The sequence below is a fragment of the Mus caroli genome, unplaced genomic scaffold (assembly GCF_978045245.1).
Source record: "Mus caroli unplaced genomic scaffold, Mus_caroli_1 scaffold_1, whole genome shotgun sequence".
NCBI classification, from domain to species: domain Eukaryota; kingdom Metazoa; phylum Chordata; class Mammalia; order Rodentia; family Muridae; genus Mus; species Mus caroli.
The window spans coordinates 104,262,606-104,278,981 of NW_028227256.1; positions in this window are offsets into that span (position 1 = coordinate 104,262,606).

The window sequence follows — 16,376 nt, forward strand, 5'->3', positions numbered from 1 at the left end:
AGGTCTTTACTTACGAGTAGCCCTGGTTGAACATGTTTCTTAGGGACAGGAGAAAGAAGGAGGAAACGAAATGATTCCCAGAGTAGTTTACTAGAGTGGAGGTGTAAAGGATTAAGAAAAGTGGGACTTGGGAATTGGGATGATCAGGAGATTTACACATTACTGTGGAAATAACTCAGTTCAACCTGACTTCTGTAACATCTGTTAAATGCTTGAATTCCTTAAAACAAAGATAAATATGGTTTCTTTTCATGGCTCAGTGAGCAAAATAGGCATGACGATGACGACCTGTTAAGACTTGGCAAGAAGAATATAGGCATTTGTGGTTATTGGCTTGGGGGAGTGTTTACTCTAGAACTGTTATTATTATTATTATTATTATTATTATTATTATTATTATTATTATGGAGAAGAAGGAGAAGAAGGAGAAGAAGAAGAAGAAGAAGAAGAAGAAGAAGAAGAAGAAGAAGAAGAAGAAGAAGAAGAAGATAATAAACAGAAGGAGAAGTTTAAGAACTGATAAAGTTAAGAGGATAAAAAAGAAGCATCAAGTCTCTGATCTCTAAGAAATTAGAAGTCTTTGAATAGAAATATTTTGAAGCATCATGGTGGCTTACTGGGTAGGGTACTGGGTAGGGAGCATGGTGATCTTGCATTGTAAATTATGTTTGTGGGTGGCTTTTTGACAGTAATGTAACATTTCTCCATGCAATGCAAATTTTCACTTTAAGTTAAACTAAAATTATTAGAATTTTTTGGGTTAAATGAATAATTTGAAATGAGTGAATGATTCATGAACAGGCATTGACAATCTCTCTGTGACACCTTTGCCTCTTGCTAATCTTTATGCTTCTACCATGTGGGAAGTCTCTTGTTCATGGATAACCTTTCAGGAAGAAGATGCTGAGACATAGTGTGGCAGACAGAAACTGGGAATCATTGGGGAAAACTGATGTAATAAAGAGTCTGTAAGGATTATGTCAGAAGACAGGGAGGAGGAATTACGGAGCAAGTGATTCACCTTGTGAGAGGAGTGTGAAAGGCCAGAGGGCAGCAGAGGCCCTGTTGCTTAGATAGTGGGAGAATACACCCAAAGGGATTCATACATAACTAGTTTTCTTAGTATCCAGTAGATGGACATGAAGGGTGGAATTATTTAGGATTTGTCCATTTTTATCATATTTGCTCTACTATCCAGACAAATTCAAATTCAATATAGGTTACACATTTGCATGACTTTTGATAGTAGAACTCAGGTGGGCTTTATTTAGTAGGTACTAGGAGAATAGACATAAAAAATAAGGAATAGAAATATTGAAGCAAAGAAAGAAGAGAATAACCTCTGACTTCAGAGGCACAAAAGTGCCAATTGTTCCAACTTACGTTCCAAATTACTTATGGTAATTAATACCTTCAGTATGTTGTGGGAGCTTTTTTGTTCCACTGTCAGATTCATAAGGGTCATAATATTGCTTCAAGGATCACTTTAGCAAATATCAAAACTACAGTCATTTCTGCTGATGAGTTTATCGGAAATTGTATCATTATACACTGCATACTCAATCTAAAGAATATGCTAATAATTACTTCAGTATGAAATTTTTTTCTATCTATACATACAAAATTTACTCATATTAAAAGATGTACCTGGTTTTGTTACTACACTAACCATTTCATGGTTTACTATAAGGCATGAAATAGAAATTTATAACAAATCAATGACAAAATAAATTAGGAGATGAGAGAAAATTACATGAAAATCAATAATGAAAGCAGCAACTTAAAGCACAAAAGGCAGACTGACTTGATAGACAATTGTATAGGAGAGGGTTGAGGAAATAACTTTTTAAATATAGTCAATTTCATTCTTTAAAAGACAAAATAAAATGCCAGACATTTCTTCAGAAATAATTCTTGTTTTAGCTTTGTCTACTTTATATTTGTGTATTTCCAGAAGCAGCTGCATCTCCAATTGTGTTATTTTGTGTTTTAAAAATATGAATCTCTGTGCACACGTCAATTTTCCTTCTGCTTTTGATGTAGTATAAAATAATTTTAAATAATCATTAAAAAGATTATTTTGTGGACATTTTCCTCAAGATGTTCTGTGCACACTCACCATTTTTAGAACGATGAAACTCTTCCTCTCTGCTGGGCCCACATTTCAAAATCTGGTGCAAGAGTGTGTACATGGTTTAGTTGCCACATAGTGTGGCAGCTGCACGATATGCTGTCATGGCAGAGGGAGGAAGCAGGGTGTGCGTGTGGAGCGGTCCTCCTGTCTGCCCTCATGATTATAGTGTTAGGGAGGAATGCTGGTACAGCAGTTCTGATCAGATGTGGCAATGACTGCATGCTCTACTCTTCCTTCCTGGAGTAGGAGTAGAAGCCAAGCCACAGGAAAGGACTGGTATGACTCTAGTTAATGTTGGCAGCTCAGATCTCATGGTTGAAGAAGTGAGACCTAGGGATATTTGCTGCTCATTATTCTGTACCTTCTGTTTATCCCACACTAATGCTGGGTACTTTGACAGTGAAAGAGGAAATTGGTAGGCCCTGATTAGGTGGTATTTGTGTATGGGAAGGACTCTTTTCTGCCATAATCTCATAAACAGGAAATTCAGCTAAGCTTTAAGTAAACTCTATCATAAAACTGGATATCATTATTCTGTCAGCCCTTCAGCACCAATTGACAGAATACCTATTATAACTCGGTAGCTAGCTTGAGGCTGGGAATCACACCCACTGTTCTTAATATGGGATATTCCTACTGTTAATGCCTTTCCGTCATTCTGTTTGAAGCTCAGAATCACTTTGAAGACTGCCTGATTTTGGTTCAGTTCTCTAAAAAATTAGAACATTGGGACATGTGGTTCAAACAGGAAGTGCCACTATGAGAAAGCAGATGGACAGAAGGTGTCAGAAGGTAGAAATGGAGCAGAATGAGCAAGGAGAGATGCTTTAAAAAAATAGTCTTCAGGTAGAAACAAACTTAACAGATGCTCAGAGAACTCCAGAGCGGAACTCCGGCATTTGTGCCACGTCAGTACTTAGAAACTGGCCCCGTGCATCCTTACAGCATCAGCTACGGGCCAGGGGCTTTCTGTGGGAATACAGTACTCCCAGGCATCTCTCATTCTCTTTTCTGGGCACATGGCTCCAGCATTTAGTGGGGATTCTGTGAGTGCTGTAAAGGCAAGCCATCAGCATACAGAAGCTGGTTGAGTATGTCTGTGAGACACCAACAAGGCCACGTCATTCTACCAACTTGGAGGTTAGAATAGGATAACCAGAGCCTTGCCACCCAGTGTTGGTTCTCAGACTAACAGTATCTAGTGCAATGGAGATCCATTTCAGTTTGCATTTGCTGCCATGCTGAAACACGGACCAGTGCCATCTTGGGAAGGAAAGAGTTCATTTAGCTTACAGGTTAAAGTAACTCTGACATTAAGGGAACCCAGATTAGAATTTCAAGGCAGGGATCTAGATGTAGGAACTGAATGGTTATTGACTTGCGCACATTTCTTACAAAGTGTAAAGCTACCTGCTTAGTTAGCACTACCCAGGGGTGGACCAGATCCCCTTGCATTAATTATCAACTAAGAAAATGTCCCTCAGAAATTCCCAAAGTTCACTCAGAAATCAATTCCTGAGTTTCCCTCTCTTTAGCTATATCCATATTAGTGTCAAGTTGATAGAAGATAACTGTGACAATTACCCAAGAGCTTGTAAAATCTTAGCTCATCAAAGACCTACTTATTCAGAATCTACATATTAATAAGATCTCTAGCACTTGGGAGGTAGAGGTAGGGCAAACAGGAGTTCAGTGTTAACCTTAGCTACATAGCAAGTTTGAAGCCAACTAGGCTACACGTATCACTGTTTTAAATAAGGAAGAACTTGTGACCTGAATGCTTGTTGACTATTAAGAAACTTGACAATATTGTGTTAGACAATGAATTACTGCCTTCTTGCATTGACAGGAATAAGTATTGAAATCTGGGCTACAAAATAATGAACTTGAGCTTTGCAAGTTCAGTGTAAAGACTTTCTTGCCTATAAGGTGAAAGGTGAAATTGGGAAACAGAGAACACACTCCTAGATGAAGATAGGTCATTGCCCATTTTTCTATGCAGTGCTACCATTTAGGCTTACAAACCCTATATTTCTAGACTCGGTTAGTTCCTCTGGAATTGGTATCTTTCGAGATGCTGAGAGGTGAAAGTGAGGTTTCAAGACAGGGATGGTTGACACTGTCAGTGGATATGTACCCAGGAAAGAACAAAAATTAAAGTGACATTAAGAGGTGACCCTAAAATTCATGCTTTCAAATTACTTTGAGAATTCATATATAGTTCACCCAATTCCGATGTACATCACCTCTGGAGTCATAGCATAACTCAGGAAGGAGTGGAAACCTCTAGGGTAAAATACATTGGTCACCAGAAGGCATCCAACAATACAACATTCCTTTCATTAGTCATGATGTGTCCAGTCAGCTAACGGGAACATCAATGTTTTAAGGAGGATGTTGTGGGAATTTTGGAAACAGATGATTAAAGATGGCAGACTAAACATGCTCATTATACCTTAGGTTTCTTTTGACATTACTCAAGACAATAATGAGTTTTCTTACTGGCACTGATGTCTTAAAGTTTTAGATTAGAGAAACAGAGAAATGGGAGAGAATACAGTAATAACTTTTGGATGGTAGAAAATAAATTTATTATAATGAGTGAGCTGGTGAGAATCATCACAATCTTTTGATACTCTTCATCAGGTTATTTAATCTTTGATTGCATGCTGAGTTTGCCATTTCAGAAAGAGTTACTGCTTGCCTATCAGAATGGACATGAGCAGAGAGTAGCTGCCTTGACATTTTGAAACTGAGCTGTCTTCAAATCTAAGCAATGCTCTGCTCCTTCTGTATATAAAACAAGTCACAGCAAACATAATGTAACACAGTTACTCTAGGATCACAACAGAATGACATGTTACAAAATTATTTCCTAATCTTGTCTAAACAAAGATTACTGTCTTTTCCTAATATACAAACATCAACTTTTTCACTGTAAAAGGTTTTGATTTCTTCAGAACTGTTTACAACTTTATTTTCATTTTACATTATCTTCCCTGAAGGTTTAGTTGATACTTTCCAAAGAATTCTCCCCACTTTTTGACAGTTCCCAATACAGAACAACATTAGCCATATGTATGGATAAGACATTAGGGAATGTCTTGTCTGAGGAAGCAAGGTCCTATGAAGAGCCAACTACCATTGTTGAGGACTTCATACCTCCATTGCTCAGAACTGGCAAAGTCAGCTACTGTTTGACTCATTGAGAACCTAACAGCTCCTTAAGCAACAACAGAACCCAACACAACCATGTTCAAACAGGAAAGAATGGAAGTTATCAGGGAAATGATCACTGACTTTGGGATTAACTTAATCCTTCACTATCTATTACCAAGAAGTCAAATCTCTTGATTGTTTTCTCATCTATAAATCTGTCCCTAAGCTTTTTTGAATGTTTACCTCTGTATGTGTGTAACACACACATATATGTGCAGAGTTCATGCATAAGCTGTGTAGCAGATTTCCCTGAGATTAAGACCTTCCATTTTAGAGGGACTTTCATTAAGACAAAGGGTAAAGGAAGGTGAAATATTCCATCTCAAAAAGTACTCAATTCAAGAAATCCTTGAAACTGACCAGATTCAGTAGTTCCTGAATTCCCAATCATACATAGGCTGTAAGGACTGCTGAGAGACACTCTTAGACAAGCTTAGGTGCCAAGAAGATGTAGAGACTAGCTGTGTTGTATGGAAGAGGCTAAAGCCTATGGAACGACCTTCAAAGAACACTCCCAAACCTGTTAAGCTGTCTTCAAATTGTTCAGTGCACTCTGTGTTCCAGCTTTCATGAGCTCTCATTCATGTTGAGTTGGGCTTTAGAGTTGGAGCTGTATTTGAGTCATTCCTGCTTCTGCAAATGACCCCAGTGAAACACATTGGCCCCTAGATTAGACTTTGTGGTATCTTACTTTAGTCTTTCATGAACTCCCCATGTGAAGTGAGAAGATATTTGTTCACATCTCTCCTGGACTAGTGTCACATAGCAGCATACCTCTGGAGGGCGAGGTGAGCCTCAGGTGCCATTTCTCAGAGTGCTTACCACCTTGCTTTGGAGACAAGATCTACTATTTTGTCTGGGAACTTGATCTGCCTCTCCACCTCTTCGGCAATGAGATTATGAGCATGTGCCACTATTTTTCTTTGATCATGAATGCAAGTTGTCAAACTAGGTCTTATTGCTTCTGCAGTGAGTACCTTTTCAAATTTCCTCATCTTACACATCATTGATCTTAAATAATTGTTGACCCATGATAAGTTAGGGAAAGTATATTGAAGCTTGGTAAATTGTGTGAAACCTGTGATAGCTCATCTTGGTTGTCAATTTAACATATAGAAAAGAGGGAACCTCAATTGAGGAGTTAGTTACCTCTATTAGACTGGCCTTCGGGCATGTCTCTGAGACATGTTTTGAGACTACTGACTGCTGTGTGAGGACCCAACCTACTGTGGGATGTGCCATCCCTGAGTGGCTGCACCTGGGCTGGATAGAAAGGTAGCTGAATGGAGCCTTGGAGTAGCCAGTAAACAGTGTTCGTCCATGATTCTTATCTCTGCTCCAGGCCTCATTTCTCTTAACAATGGACAGTGATGGCCAAGTAGAAGCCAAATAAATGTTTTGTTCCTAACACACTTTACTGGTGGTGTTTGTCACATAGCACAAAAACAAACTAGGAGAGAACAAATGAATTTTATGGCCTCACTATGTAAAGAAAGAGAAATTCGAAGAAGTGTGTACATGAGAGCCCACAGCTGTTATTAGATCAGAGTAGCACTCTAATGGAGGTATTTGCTAGGGTGCTTGTAACAAAAATAATAATATCAAGTGTACTTTATATCAGAAATTTTTCTAACATGTCTCTATGTCATTTCATTTATAATGTCAATATTGTAGTTTTACACATATGGTATGTAAATCTTTTCAAATTTTTCCTACTTCATAATTTCACCCAGAACTGTTGGAACTCATAAGCACTGCACACACACACACACACACACACACACATACAGACTCACACACAGACACACACACAGAGACACACAGACACACATGAGACAGAGAGAGAGTGTGTGTGTGTGTGTATGTGAGAGGGAGATACAGATACATATGCATACACAGACGGAGGCACACTTACATATGTATGCACACACACATAAATATACATATGGCAGTGCTGGGCAGTGATGCCAAGGCACTGTGTACAGTGGACAGTGCTCTCCCACTAGTTGGCATTACAATAGCTCAAGATACTATTTTAGGACTTTTGAAATGTAGGACATGATGTTTCCACATCAATAAGATTAGAAGAAAAAGGATCTTACTTCAAGATTATGATGACACATTAGAAAATTATACAATGTTCTTTCAACATGAGTCACTGATACAGAGGAAGGGGTCATTACTCTTCTGTAGACAAATGTGATGGCTAAAGGTTTTTGTTTTTTTTTAACTGATGCTGATGTTTTCAATTTTAGTTTGAAATCGGGCTTTTAACTTCAGGTTCAGACAAGCAGGAGTTTGTTATAGATTAAGAGTAGTTAAGCATTCACAATTCTAAGATATATGTACTCGAACAGAGAGGAAAACTGTCTTGAGAAAAGGATGGAGTTTTACTTCCATCTCTAACCATCTCCACATGATGCTTATGAAGCCTGAGACTGATACTGAGTAGTTAGTTCTAATAAACCAAAAGCCTCTAATCATGAGGCTATCGCAAATCGCCACACTTAAGCGTTATGCTTTGTCTGCTTGTGAAAAGAGAGTCTCCCTCTACACAAAGTCACCAACTGTTTATGGGGTTGAACACAAATCAGCAACTGACACAACAGAAATGCCATTGCAGCTGCAGTTAAAGCACAACTCATTGCAAAATAATATATCTACGGTTTTCACGCCCCTGTCTCAGACCATAATAAGCACCTTGGATATAAATATCTAAAAGCTAGAAACAGGGAAAAGTAGGGCATAGCAAGTTCTGACCCGATGGAAATCAGATGTTCTGATCTTTGCATGATTGTATTAGCCAATCCTGTGAATGCCAAGGGCAAAGATCATTTCAATATTTTTTTCTGTAAAGCTAATGTTCTTAAAATCCCTGTGTAATCTATTACCTAGAATATAATGTTTTTCAGCATCTTCAAAAGTATATATATATATATATATGAAATATATAATATACTATATATATATATTATATATATCATATATATAAAAGAAATATATATAATATATTTCTTGCATGTGTGGTCAAGAATTTAAAAACCTTAGCAAGGCTAACAGGACAGCTTTCCTTTGGGACTCCTTGCTTCTGTGTCATTTTTATATAACAAATTGTGGTCATTTTCCTTCATTCCTCTGTCACACCTCTTCCTCCACCTCCTGCTTCACATTTCTACCTCTGTACCTTTTTGTCTTTTTGAATTTATAACTTAACTTAATTCGAATTTTCTGTCTGAGAGAGGGTGGAAAGTTACTGGAGCAGGGTGTCTTATCGGTGGTTACAACACTGAAGACTTCCCCTAGCCCCTGCTAGTAATCCTGCTGGGAAGAGTAAGGCCTCACTGACACGCATCCATCCATGACGAAGTGTTATGCAAGTCTTATTCAGATAACACAGCTGCAGTGAGACCAACCATGAGCACAACAGTGTGGTAGCTACATCATACGTAAAAGATTTCTGTGCTGCAATTCCAGCCATCCCTTGGATCTTACATTCTTTCTTCTCCATATTCTTCAGTGTTTCCTAAGCCTTGTAGGAGGTGATAGGTGATTTATTTGACCCATTTAAGAACTCCACCAGGACATATTCTTGAAACTTTGGACACTTACAGACTTCTACATTACCCACTATACTATGCAGGAAGAAGCTTTGCAAATGAATGTTGTGTATGGCATTCATTTATAGGTATAAGTACAAGGATTTAGAAGTGAGTTGACAACATGACCATTTAGAAAACAACAGAAACAAGTAATGGGCTTCATTCAAATGCCTGTGACTTCCCAGGTGCAGGATCCGAGCCAGATTTACAGAACCAGGTATCAATTCCCTTCTATGGATCTGGCCTCATGTCTGTGTGTGAGTCTGTATGTGTGTGTGTCTGGTTGGATATCTGTGTACTGGTAATGACACTGTTTGCAGTTGAGGGTACTTCCTGCCTGGGATGTTGTTCCTATATATCACAATATTCACAACTGTGTACTACTTTTGGTGAGTTACTATGTTTCCCTCAACAGCCTGCACATCACCATTTGACATTGTGAATGCCACATGATATGGATGAAGCTCTCAGCTCGCTGTAACTTGGTTTCTCTTGGTTCTGTGATCAAAGTGTAGAGTCCTCTTCTTTCATTCTTTGATATTTACCATCTGTTACTCTCACTCAGTTCTTTTGTAATGCTTAAATCTCTGTGGACCAGCACCTATATGACCCTCACTCAGACCCTGGAGCAGCAGATATACTTCCTAATGCAGTCACAGCCTTTGTGCCCACTGTCACCACTGAAGATGATGGTTTATGGTCCTCTCTTGATAGACTCCTACGCAAATCTGACCCTAAAGTTTCCAGAGCTTGTAGACGTAGGACTTCTTCTGCTTTGCAGCTATTTTCCAGTATGCAACCTGGACTAGAGATATTTTTCCATTTGCAAAGGAGAAGAAGGAAAACAAAAAAGCCACCCTTTCAGGCTCTCAATAGTATGAAAGACCCAATTAAGATACAGAAGTTTGCTCTCATTTTAGTTCAAAAATATTAAGCATGTTCCACGTAGTGTATTAAGTTTATTAGTATAAATGCCAAAGTGCACAGATTCTTCTGCCAGAAGTCTTTCAGAGAAACAAATGTATAAACACACATACATATAATATATAAATACATAAAAGAACTTAGGTACAATCTAGGTACACTAATAGGCATCAAATAATACTGATCATTAATGCTATATGTGCCAATTATAGTAAATAAATTATAGCAATTAACTTAATAAGATTAGAACTGCACTAGTCTAGATGGCTTCCAACTTCTATAAGCCCAGGGCAGATGCTACCTAGCAGTTAATACATACAGAAAATCTTTAAGTAAAGCCATGGCTGAGTCAGATTTATGTTGCAAATTAATCAGACTTATCATTGGTTAAGGGATCATACAGTAAACACAACGAGTTCAAGACTGAATAAATAATTTAAAGAGCATGGGAAGGAGAGACGAAATTAAAAACAAGAAAGGGGTGTTGTTTTGAATTTAATTTGTTGATTCCTAGGTAACAAAGTAGACCAGAAGAAATAATGTCTGGGACAAAGGGACTTGATGTGTCAGTTTAAACAGGTGGACTACAGGATGGTCAAATGGGGATGTCCATGAGGAGGATAGAAGTGCAATTCTCAAGATCAGGGCAGAGGTCAAGACCAGAAAGTCTTCCTGGAGTCATCAGGATCCGAATTCTTTCTTTCCCTACCCATCAATCATCTTCCTGTCTCTTTAGTCAGTGCTTTATGACTAATGAGTGGGAATAATCTCTTTTCCCTACTCCTCACTTTTACTCAGGTCTAAATAAGGCTGTTAGGAAGGAGATAAAAATTTCATCCCAGAGGTAAAATACATGAGAGTCTTGCCACTCATTTAAACTAAAGGGATTTGCCCTTGTAACTTTACAGAGGGCAGAATATAAATTCTATATGAACATCATTTTTTTACATTAGTATCACTATTGGACAGCCTGATATTTTATCTAACCTTAAGAAAATATATATAGAAATCCATGGGAGGATGATAATAAAAGTAATTGATGCCAAGTTGTAGAAACACGGATTATTTGCTGGTAGTTTGTTTTCTAAATGTATTTTATGAAATTTAACATAAAAATGTATTGCTCTCTGTAGGCATACAACAATGACAGTGGCAGAGTAGAATTATGCAAGAGAAACAGAAACCAAATTAGTCTATAAATATAAATATAGTGTGTTTACTCATAAATTATCCACAAGAATAATGTAGGTGGGATGATGAACACAGTTGAGTCTAGATGAGTCTAACATTATTCCATTTGTCCCTCTAAGGAAATGCTAGATGGTAAGTATCCAGTTTCATCTGATATGTGTGATGAGTGACTCACAGGCAGATCTGCACTGTTCCGAAAGTGTCCTATGCATGCTTTTAGCATTAACAAGTCTTAGGGCCTTCATTGGTTTTCTCAAGTAGCTGAATCATAGATATATACTGGATCTTTGTTTCAACAGCTTCCCAACCAAGGCATCTGTGTTTGGGTTTTTACTTGGTAACAAGATAAATACTCTGTCAGAGGTGTTACACTCCCTAACAAAGCTTGTTTCTTACCCAAACATTCTCCCACTCTGACTGGCCTGGGGCCATAGCTTAAAATATACAAGGTTTCCTGCGGTTCTTTTGGATTTAAAGAACTTCCTTTCACTAGCATGGTCCACCCTCATTCAAAGCCTCCTCAGTTCCCTATTGATCTTCTTCACACACCCTGAAACTCCTTTCCTGCCTCCTCTCATTTCACCTACCCTCTCTGCAGGAATGTAGATACAAGGCACACTTCTTCCTGAGCCATGAGTGTGCTGTATTTTACTTCTAACAGCAAAGTAGGTATTTTGAGTTGATTTTTTTTCAAGATACTCCCAAACTCATGCCATAGAGTCACCTGCTTTTACTGACTCTCAGTCTCTCAACTGCCACCTAAAGGTTCAGAATAAATTATTTTATTTAAATACTATAGCTAGTCAATTGTTGAAGCTCGGTCTGATTCTGCATCCTAGACCCATGCTCTCAGAAATAAGACTCAGACTCAAACCTTATTTACGAATACCTTAGCTGTATAGCTAGGTTATTCTCTGACTCCACTCATAAGTTAAGATAACCCATTTATTTTAATCTACATTCTGCCATATGGCTGGTTACCTATGCTCAGGTACCATGTGTTTGTCTCCTCACATCTTCCTGGATCTCCTGACTCTACCCCAGAATTCTTTCTGCCTTCCTGATGTCCCACCTCTACTTCCAGACTAAGCCATAGGCCACAGGCTTTTTAATCAACAGGCAATGTGTCTATACAATACACAAAATATTCTCTCTACAGTTAACCTTGACTGTAAATTGTTTTAATATATCTTACTCAAAGATCAGTAAAATAAGATCACCATGTGGATTTTATTTTATTTATTTATTTTTTGTATTTCTTTTCTGACTTTCAAGTAACTGGTAGGTAATTTCTATGTTGTTTCTGCTAATGTAAAGATAATGAGTGTTTCTAATTTGTATATTCCCCACATATCAGAAAATAGTTTAGGTAATTCTGAAAGTGCTCATGAATGTCCACTCAAAGTGCAGAGAGCACAAATTCATAGCCATTGCTATATACTTACTAAACCATTGAACAATTAGTGAGCACCTACTGAGAGCCAAGTACCTCTCTTAACCATTGGTGATCTCACAGCTCAGGACCCCAATATCATTTCCATCCATCAAGGGAGACAGGCACTACACAGTTTATTCTATCAACAAGCAGTTGACAGCATAGTACATGTAAACCTTCATATTAAAATATTAGAACTTGACTCAAAAATAATTTTTCTTTATACATAATTGTTTAGATATTGCTAGTCAAAGAGAAAGCACTAAAAATAGACTATTTGATGATATATTTCTGGTTTTAAATAGTACCTCTGGACTGGCGACACAGTACAGTAGTTGCACACATGCTTGGCATGTATGAAGTCCTAAGTTCACTACCCATTACCACAGAAAAGAAAGAAACAAATGAAAATTTCTCAACAAATGAAAAAAACTACCAAGAAAGTAATTCCCTAAATAAAAGTAATGTCTCTGTATAATGCAACATGTAGAAATACTTCTAAAGTATAAAAAATGATAATTTTCTAGAGTAAGATAAACATATTTGGCATCTTTTTCTCAAGTCGTATTTCTGCACATACCTTTTTTTTTAAAGGCTAAGACATATATAAATTGACAACTTTTTCTTTACTTTTGCTTATTTTATACACATTTTCCTAAAAGAGAAAATAAGAATGAGAACTCCTGTTCTACTGTTTTCAGCTTTCATAGGAATGATCTATCCAAGAATATAGCATTGTGATTTTAGGTTATGGAAACTTATTTAATAGTGGAAGGGGGCTTTTGTGGCTAAGGACATATTAACCAGGCTACTGCTGCTGTGTTCTTGTCTCCTATGATTTGAATTCTCCATTCAGATTTACAGATTTTCTGGTGTAAACTCCTCTTTACTAGTGCTGTCTCTCTCTCAGAGTTTGGAGTAGACTGTCTTAGGTTGGATCTTAGTTCTTCTGTGAGTCCCAAACTTCTCTGCTTCTTCAGGCAGATGTCAGGACACTATTCAAGTCTTTGCTTACCATTTCTATATTTTTCCCTCTTTCCTTTCTATCCTTATGGGATTTTCCTTCTGTGTGGTTTGTTTTCTTTCATCTCACCTTTTTCTCAAAGTAGGTCTTATCCATCCCATTTTCTCCTCCATAGGACAATTTTGGTCTGAGTCAATTTCATTTTTGTTTCTATATTATCTTTTACACTTTTCTAATTGTATGTTATGTGAAAGGTATTGTTTATTAAGCTAAATTTGTGAGATTGTACTAATGTATGAGAAGGCCACTTGTAAACCTAACCAACAGCCACACTGCTGGCTCATGCAATGGCACCCTTACTATACAAGGCATAGTATAGCAAATCCTGAGCAAGCATTGTCTCATCTGTTCTTCATAAAAGACCATCATATGTATGTATGTATGTATGTATGTATATCTATATATATGAAAAATTATATATATGACACACATATATGTATGTGTATAACAATGCTTAACATAAATGCATATAATAATTTCATATGACAATAATAACAGAAACTGGAAGTTAAGTGGTTCAGGGTACTGGTTTGGAGGAGCTCTGGTATCAAGAGTATGGTTTGCCATCTGAAATCAATTTCAGCCTTGCCCTCTGAATAACATGGCTGCAGCCCCTTCTGGTATCACGTAGTCATAAAATCAAAGTGACTGACATGGCAGCAGATAGTGGTATAGGGCATAAACATTTTCCTTAAATATTCCCTTTTCATCTGGAACAATTTGCTTTTTGTTTTGTTTTCTGAGAACATACCCATCCCCCAATTCTCCCAGAAGTCATAAAGTGGAACAGAGATTATCCCTTGAGGTCAAGGTGTATCTGAATAATATACAGATGAAGTGAGGGGAATGGTTGCGGAAGAGGCTTGCTTGTCATCTAAGTAATTATCACTCCCATCTGTGTGGTATTGTTATGAAAGTAATGCTTATAGAAGGTGAGAGATAGGTGCACGATTATACAACTAGAAAGTGGAGAAAGGGAAACTTGAAACAGATCTTTCACAATCTTTCATAATCCTTGTCCTTATGCACCACGTGCCCAGACCTTTCTAGAGAAATTCAGCACTGTCCTCAACTCGCTGAAAAATAATTTAGCAAGAAGCCACTTTATGCTTCATAGTGTTCTTAGTGGTATAGGTTAATCAAATTACCTACCTAAGGGTAAAAGCCCAAGTTTGAGGGAGCAGCTAGGATAAACTTAATTATTGTACTGCAGGCTCAATTCTAAATGGTGCAGTTGTAACTAGAAGTTCCCTGAGGCTTATAAGAATCAGAATTAGCATCATCAAATTCTAAGATATAGAAGTCAGAGATTTGAACCAGTGGGAAAAACAATGATGTCTCCCTTGAGGGGAAGAACTTTAATTGAATAAATAAAGATGAAAAATAGCCTAATCTGAAAAGGAAGTGAGACAAAGTGTGGGCAAAGTCTAGGCTCATCTGACATGTTCAGGAAACAGAGCTGCTGATGTGGAGATGGGGAATGGTTGGTAAAATATTTAGCTGGTCACATAAATACACCAGTTGGTGCTATCTAGGAGATGGAAACCAAAAAGAGAATGAGTTCAGCAGACAATAGCATCAACTGAGTATTTACAGGGAGAAAGAACAGAACACAGCTTGTAAAAGAGTACATATCAGCCCAAAATGCACCCCATGGTTTAATGGAATAATCTAAAGAGTTCAAAGATCATCCTTGCTGGTAGGTATCTAGTTATTTTTATTATGGGACCTGAGGTCTTCCATCAATTAAAAAGTGACTTTGTTTTTGACTTCCAGGAAGATACAGAATAACCTGTCTACTGTACTATTTCCCCTCTAATACTAAGATTTTAAGTTGCTCTGCTCTTCTGTGACCAGAGACTGAAGTAGCCAGGCAAGGTATGAGTTAAGTCTGGCTCTGTGGAGACAGATAGAGAGGAACTTGTGCTGTCTCTATCTCTGCTCTCAGTCTCCATGACATTTGCAGTCTTCATCCCAGCTCTCCAGTCAAAGGCATGGAGTACCCCCATGCATGCTGGAGAGAAGTGTGCCACTTTCCATGTTCTTATGTATGTGCTTCCATAGAAATGTACAATTAAGAAATGAGAAGTGATCTGTTAGATATGTTTCCCACTCTTCCTAATAAATTATGACAGTATGAAAATGTTTAGATTCATATCACATTTATTTATGTGTAATTTTTGTCTATTTTTAATTAACATTTTAGTGTTTTTAGAAATTTGGCAATTTTTCCAGAATGAGTGTTCAAGATTACAATTAGCATGTATAGGTTTCTGTCAATTATAAGTCAACATAAACAGTAGGTTGTCATTGTTTAAAGTAGGTTAAGACTGACGGTGTGATCAAGTTCTTTGGGTATGTAATGAGACAGTAGGTTAGAGCTGACCACAGAATTATTTCAGATTATTATTCCTGAGAGAATCATAGTTTAAAATAATTATTAAATTAGAAAAATCAAGTGTGGTTTTTTTTCTCTTTCCTCTTTTGTGTGGAGATTCTTTTGAATCCCTGTAGATCCAAAGGGAAGAAAAGACAACATCCTTTATTGTAAAGACTCCCACAGATGGTGGCTGTCCAAAGGTGGATTGAGTATCATGAAATTCATGCTGTCATTGAATGCAGTGAGAAAGGAGGAGACATGAGTGTGAGTGGTGCAGATTACAGCTAATAGATTTAAAATTGGAAATTGCTAAATTCTTGAATTTTGAATGACATCACACTCTCTAGTTGTTTCTTAAACTGAATATTACAAACCAGCATTTCTTTTCTAATGATGTCTTTATGAGTAAAATGTTGAATCATACAAAGAATACAAATTAAAAAGTTTAAAAAAAAGAGCTGTGTGGGAGG